Genomic DNA, 7,474 nt, shown 5'->3' on the forward strand with positions numbered 1-7,474 from the left:
GAACCAGCATGGAATCAAACTCTCCTCTCCACATCCCCCCTAAATGGGCTATCATTCACCATTCCCACATTTCTTTCTTGCAGGTTACGACTGGAACTGTCACGTCTCGCCCCCAACTGCTCCACTATGTGTCTGTCTTGGTTTCTGTCTGTGTGCTCGCCCCTCCCCTCCTGTGTGCCCATGATCAGTGTGATTGTTCCCACCTGCCTCTCGTTACCTGTCGTGTATAAAAGTCCTGTCTGCCCCTCTCTCCCTGTCGGATCATTGGTTGCTGTGGTTTTGGTTTTGGTTGCTGTCGTTCGGGGTTGTCGTACTGTCTTGATGCCGTCATGTCCTGCTGTCTTCTTGTTTCAAGTCCCGGTCAGTCAGTCAAGTTATTGTTTGTTAAGTCATGTTAGTTTGCCTTTTGAGTTGCTTCAATAAACCCTGGTCCAAGCTGCACTTGGTCGTCCTGCTCCATGCTCCACCCGACCGTGACAGGAGCTTGATGAGCTTCGAAATGAAAAAGTGGGCAAAATGACCTTTTCGCTAATGGAGCAAAAAGTGAATGAACTTGAAGAGAAACTTTGCGTCCTCTCTTTACAGGTATGAGCACCTGCTCAAAGGTTGTGAGAGGCACTTTGTGTTCATGACTCCATTTATTGTGGTCATTTTATAAAATGTCCGTATATAAAATACACATGGCCATTGGTCACAACGGAATGCATTTCCTCAGATGCTCACAGTGCATGCGCAGCTTGTCCATATGTCAATCAACCCTCTGCTCGGTTTCGGTGAGCATATTGTTCACCAATGCCAACTGCTCTTTGAGCTGACTGGTCTCATTTTGTAGCATATCTGTTTGTGAAGAACCTTCTTCTTTCGGATTCACAAACTCTTGATTCTGTATGCGTTCCTTCAGCATGGTCACCTCTGAATAGGACTCCATTAGGCTTTCATACTTTGCTTTGAAATGTCCATTTCTTTGTTTCTTTAGTTTAAAGAGACTCTGACCTTTTGTATTTGGTTCTTCAAACCCGCAATCTCATTCTTCAGCACCTCGGACTACTTGCTGCTCTTTCACTTTCTGATCACACTAAGTAAGTATCTCAAAGGGTGTCCAATTCTTGCTGTAAAGCAGCAAAAAGCTAATCTGTAGTTGACAAATCTGCCGGGCTTTCTGCTGCGCCGCTCGCTCGAGCTGAAATTTAGGATGACCGATCTCTTTCTGAAGGGCTGCTTTCCGCTCAGAGATTTCCTTTTGCAGCTCCATCAAGAGCTGATCCATGGCCTGAACAATATTTTTAATGTGCTGCTTCATGTTTTCTTTCTGTTGGGCAATGTTTTTTGGTTACAGTATTTTCTGCACTATAAAGCGCACTTGATTGTGAGACAAACCTTCATTGAATGTTTTATTCTAGAAATATTTTGAAATATAGGGCGCACTAGATTAAAAGGCACATAGTAGAAGCTATTGCATTCAACTAGGGTTGCGTTGTTCATCCACTAGATAGAGCTGTGCTAAAGGAAATGTCAAACCAGTCAACGAGGTATTCAGTCAAACTTTACATACGACAAACTTTATATACAATCTGACACGCAACACAAAAATTGCACAATAACACAACATTGTGCAAACGATAATGTGCGTACTTGTATATGCCTGTCCACAAATCCCACAAACTTTGTATATGGCAAACTTTGCAAACTTTAACAATGCAAACATTGCATAATAACACCACGATGTGGTTCAAACGTTCACGTGCGTATTTACATATCCCCGCCCACAAATCTGTGAAATTCTTCGTTCTTCGAGTTTTTTTGAACAGTTGAACGATATACAATACAAACATTGTACAATAACACGACGTTGACCTGATTGTGAAGTTTATTTGAACAACCAGCATTTCTTCAACCGCATTTCACACCTATCAAGCATGTGAAAACTTTGTTCTTGTAGGATTGTATGGTAAGCTCTTCTTGGATTCCTCTTCAGAAAACTCCAGGTTGCGTTAAAGGTGATAGCCTGGATTCAGCGCAATTGCAGCCCAACCGTTCCAGTGGCGCTCGGGTCATGGAGCTCTCCGACACACCGGCGGAAATGACCGGAGCTGTAAACAGTCGTTTTGATTTTCGCCCCACTAGGATCCCTTCGCAGAGTAAGTTTGAACCAAGCAGCGCTGCCGCAGAAATTTACCAAAAAATAATTTATTTCCTCCTGATGCGCAGTCGGGCCAGAGAACGAGCCAGAGAACGAGCCAGAAAGTATTCATTTTCGTCTCCCTAGGATCCCTCTGCAGAGTAAGTTTGAACTAAGCAGCGCCGCCGCAGAAATTTACCCCAAAAGTTAATTCATTCCTTGCTCATAAAATCTTTCAATGGAGCAATTCCAAGCAAACATACATTTAAATTAAACTTAGTATTCCTGAATTGGTTGTATGACCTTTCAGCAAAGCTAAATCGATTAAAACATTAATATGTGCCCTGCAATTGGCTGGTGACCAGTTCAAGGTGTACCGTGCCCGTCGCCTGCAAACTGGAATAGACTCCAGCATGCATCTGACCCACATGAGGATAACCGATTCGGATAATGAATGAAAGAATAAATGCATACTAATTCTGCTCAAATGTAATTTGGCGACCATTAATAATGCCGACCTCAAATGTTTGTGTAATAGTCAAAAGTGTGGTTTCTGAAACATTCGGAAAAAAAACATTGGCATGCCTGGACGAACAAAGCTGCTTGCACATTTAAATCCCCAAATTGAAACCATTATCCACATTCATGTCATACAAATAGACTTTATTGCCCTTCGTCACCCAACACAAATAAATCAGTGATAAGGTTTCTTTGACAATTTACCTCTACTTGTTTATTACCAGTGAGTCCTACATTGTTTTTTTTTTTCTTCCACCGTGTGTGTGTGTGTGTGTGTGTGTGTGTGTGTGTGTGTGTGTGTGTGTGTGTGTGTGTGTGTGTGTGTGTGTGTGTGTGTGTGTGTGTGTGTGTGTGTGTGTGTGTGTGTGTGTGTGTGTGTGCGCGTGTGTGTGTGTGTGTGTGTGTGTGCGTGTGTGCGTGTGTGCGTGTGTGCGCGTGTGCGCGTGTGCGCGTGCGCGCGTGTGCGCGTGCGCGCGTGCGTGCGTGTGTGTCTATTTTTTAAAAAACGTTTTAAATATTCTAACGATAATTTTTGGGTCAATTTTTACAATTACCACAACTTTTTCCTTTTACTTTACTACTTACTGCTATACTTGTCTATGTGTATCTTGTTTGCAGCCATGGAGGTAATCATTACCAACTTCAGACCAACTTCGTGACGTGTTTGATCACACGAGCTAGCCAGACGACGCTTGCTGAAAGTTAGCTGGTGCGGCATAAACAGCATGGGATTGCCTTGAACTCCGACTATTCGCATGTTAAGTGCCGTGAGCCGATTGAAATATTTTGATTCAATCATTAAAACAGCTGAAAATAACGTGATTCTCAGTGTGGACATATGGACTCATACGCTTGGATACTTATCTGCATACACGCTGATATTTTTGCCGTAACGACAGAAAATAATGTGGAAACGCCACAGAGAAATCAGTGTATTTAAGTAACGTTCGCTTGGATGAGGAAGCTGTACTTCCAGGACTACAAAGATTCCTTGTGGATAGGGCAAGACCACAAAGATTCCTTGTGGATAGGGCAAGACTAACCAATGACTACGTTTACACGCAGGTCAAAATTTCTTAGGCATTCTGAATACACTGTTTAAGTATGTTGTGTATTTTCCGAGAAGGTGCAGGTCTGTCCCGGCGGCCATCCAGGAGTCGCCAGGCAAGGCTGGGTGTGGGTGGAAAAGGACTTTTCTGACAGACTTTTTTGACAGAGTATTTCTCACACTACAGGGCGTACTGGATTATAAGGCGCACCATCATTGAATTTATTATTTTAGAAATGTTTTCATAGATAAGGTGCACCGGATTAAAAGACGCATAGTGTCAGGTTCAAAATCAGCAAAAGGATCAGCAGACAAAACCAGTGAGGCAGAATATTGAGTCTTTTCTCGCGAGGAGTGCATCCAGACTTACAGCAATCCGAATACACTAAAAGTCTGTTTACACTCCTCACTCTTTTTATTTAGGAATGCGCTACCCACAATGTGAGACTAGCCCCTGAGGTGGGAGGAAGCGTGGGCTTTGTCTCATGAGAGAAGAAACGAGATTCTATGTGAAACAAGAAGTTGCAGACAGGATGCCATGAGAAACATGAAGCGTGCAAGGACAAAATGCTATGTGAAAAAAGAAGTCACAGACAAGACACCATGAGAAAAGAGTGCATAGACGAAATGCCATTTGCAGACATCAACAAAATAGTTTGAGCTATCAACAGCTTTCTTGGATTCCCAGAGATGTAGAAGGTCAGGAAGCTCCAGACAGCATCGTATGACTTGTTGTGGACTGGTGGACGTCTGCAAGGCGAAACAGCAAGCATTTTGTGCAATAATTTTATTAATAAGTACTCATTAGGGAACGCATGATAACATATATACAATTTATCTAACACACAGAATCAAAGCTACTGCATCAGACTGGGGTTGACTAGGGTTGCATCATGCGTCCACTAGATGGAGCTGTGCTAAAGGGAATGTCCACCCAGTCAATAAGGTAAAGCACAACTTCCTTTGTACGAAAATGATACGGTTTGGCTTCTTACTTGGTCCAGCAATTCCACTCATTTTTGATGGTCATAAACTTTCTTTAGTAGAAAAAAAACGAGTGCTTGTATTGATGCGTATTGCGTCGATTAGCTTGTTAACTTTGGCGCCGGGTTTGTGTATGCGCAGCCAAACTTGTCACTGTCTACTGCGCATGTACAGTTCACTGTGATTGCCTCTCGACAGACCCAAAACTTTTATTAAGGTCATTGTAATTACCACCAAATGTGTCCTCTAAATTGGCGCCAGCAAGTCTGTAAAATTCTAGTAACTGTACTTATTGCAATGATAATATGTGTGTGTATGAGAATATAACTCAAGTGCCAGAACGATTTGTGTTACTATCGTATTTGAATAACTCGATTCAAACGGTGAGGCACAGACATGACACAAATGAACGTCATGTCCGCTTGTTACTTTATACCACCTATAAAACAATATATTCACGTCACTCGCCACAAGGACAACAGTCGGTTTCCTCTTCTTTCTAAAAGTGTGACTTTCTGCCACATCTCTGAGTTCCGCCATTATTGGGTTAGAGCAACGCTGGCGTCAGGATTGTTGACTGCCGCTTCGATCCCGAACCGTGACCGCTATTTGTTTGTCCCCTATCTGTTTTTGTGTTTCTTGTTTTAAGTGTGCCCATTTTCTCTTTGTTTTTCCTTCTAATTTTTGTCTTTTCACCTGCCCACTGTGTATCTCTGGAAGCTCCGCTTGCACCTCTCTGTTCCCGCTCCCTCTGATTACGAGCTACGCTAGCCAGCTAGTCAACCCACCACTGGACCCTCCTACCTCCCGGCTCTAATCCTGTAGCTGCTCGCTCTTGGTTTGGCAAACAGCCTCAATCCAACTTTCTGGCCACTCAGGCGGCGTCCTCGGGGGGAGCACCCGCTCGCTGCGAGCTCGCCGGTTGTGGTTCAGCTGTGTGCCGCCATGACGCACTGGGGCTTGCCGTTTGCACGGGTACAGTCGGGATTGACTAACATCACCAGCCACTCCACCAACATCACAACTTGGTCCACTGCTGCTTCCATGCATTTCACTGCCCATCAACTTCTAGCTAACCAGCTGCTAGCCACTTCTAGGATTTGATCTGGATTATTCCCAGCTGCTGTCACGTCTCATCTCCTCCATGAACTATCACTTCTATTACTTCGGGCTTCCATTCCACCAACTTCTCGCACAATTGTCTACACTGCTGCTGATCTTCATCATCTCAACAATAATCAACGTCTCCCTGCCGCTGCTGCCTCAGCTGCCAGCAAGGCTGGGATCCTCCGCCGTCGCCGCTACATCCACAGACATTTCCCTTATGGCGCACCTATCCCTTCTTTCTGGACTACCTCGCGCCCCCCCATCACCCCCACCTCCCGTACTGTCAACCTCAACAATCTCCACTCCCCCACCCCCGCTCCTTCATCCATTTCCCTCGCGCTGCTGAACTGTCGCTCCCTCTCCAACAAATCACCAGTTATTTTTGAACTACTTTTGGACAATAACTTGGATCTGCTCCTCTTCTGTGAAACATGGCAACAGCCCCTGGACTTTTTTTCTCTCAACCAAGCCACTCCATCCAACTACAGCTACATTGCCAAACCCCGCCTCTCTGGGCGAGGAGGTGGTATTGCTGTCCTCCACAAGCAGTCCCTACACATCACTGAATTGCACCTGAACCTCCCATCGATTTCATCCTTTGAATATCTCGCTTTTTCCCTCCCCAACTCCACTACTGCTGTTCTTATCTACCGCCCCCAAAGTCACATCCGTCTTTCTGAACTCTCTGAACTCCTCACCATTGTATCCTCAGTCTCCTATCACCTCCTGCTCATCGGTGACTTCAATATCCACATCGACCAGCCAACTGCTCCACTGACATCTGACTTCATCTCCCTTCTGGACTGCTTTCATCTCACCCAGCACATCAACTTCCCCACCCACACCAAAGGCCACACCCTGGATGTTGTATGCTCCTCCTTTCCACTCACATCCAACTCCCGTCCTCTCACCTTTCCACTGTCTGATCATCTCTGCATCCTCTTCTCCGCCCCTCTACCCTCGCCTCATAATTCCACAAAGCGCACCATCTCCTACCGCAACATCAAGACTGTAAACCCGAACACGCTTTGCCAGCTCTTATCCTCTGCCCTTCCCTCCGACCTCACTTCTTCCTTCCCTGATAACCTTGCCACCATGCTCAACAACATCCTTTCCGACTCCTTTGACTCCCTAGCCCCCTGGAAAACTTCCTCTGTTACATTCACTAACTCTGCCCCTTGGTACACCCCGCAACTCCGCTCCATGAAACAAACTGGCCGTCAACTCGAACGCCTCTACAAAAGAACCCGCCTCACCGTTCATGCTGAAACCTTTAAACAACACATCTCCTCCTATCGTGATGCTCTTCTTGCTGCCAAATCTGCTTACTTCTCATCTCTCATGAATAACACCAACCGAAACCCCCGCATACTGTTCTCCACCGTCAACAAATTGCTCCAGCCACCGGCCACCAAGCCACCCTCCTCACCCGCCCTCTGTAACTCCTTCCTTGCCAGCTTTAACAACAAAATTGCCCAAATCAACAGTTCTCTGACCGTCACCATCAACAACTCCTCCTCCACCACCTCCTCTCCTCTCCTGCCCCCCTTCCCGATCTTCCGCCCTTCCCCTCTCTCACTGCCTTCTCCCTTGTCGACTCCTCCACCATCCTAGACATCATCACCGCATCCAAGACAACCACCTCCTCTCTCGGCCCCCTTCCAACGACCTTAACTAAGGCCTGCCTCCCTGTCCTC

At 45.7% G+C, this 7,474-nt stretch overlaps 1 long non-coding RNA gene across 1 annotated transcript; it reads left to right on the forward strand.

The window, feature by feature from the left end:
- The first annotated feature begins 957 nt into the window (after positions 1-957).
- LOC137840282 (uncharacterized) lies at positions 958-3,455 on the forward strand. Its single transcript, XR_011086815.1, has 4 exons — positions 958-1,079; positions 1,976-2,138; positions 2,209-2,280; positions 3,257-3,455. It is a non-coding gene; the product is annotated as an uncharacterized lncRNA (long non-coding RNA).
- Positions 3,456-7,474: the final 4,019 nt, after the last annotated feature.

This window comes from Syngnathus scovelli, chromosome 5, assembly GCF_024217435.2.
Source record: "Syngnathus scovelli strain Florida chromosome 5, RoL_Ssco_1.2, whole genome shotgun sequence".
In the NCBI taxonomy this organism is placed as follows: Eukaryota; Metazoa; Chordata; class Actinopteri; order Syngnathiformes; family Syngnathidae; genus Syngnathus; species Syngnathus scovelli.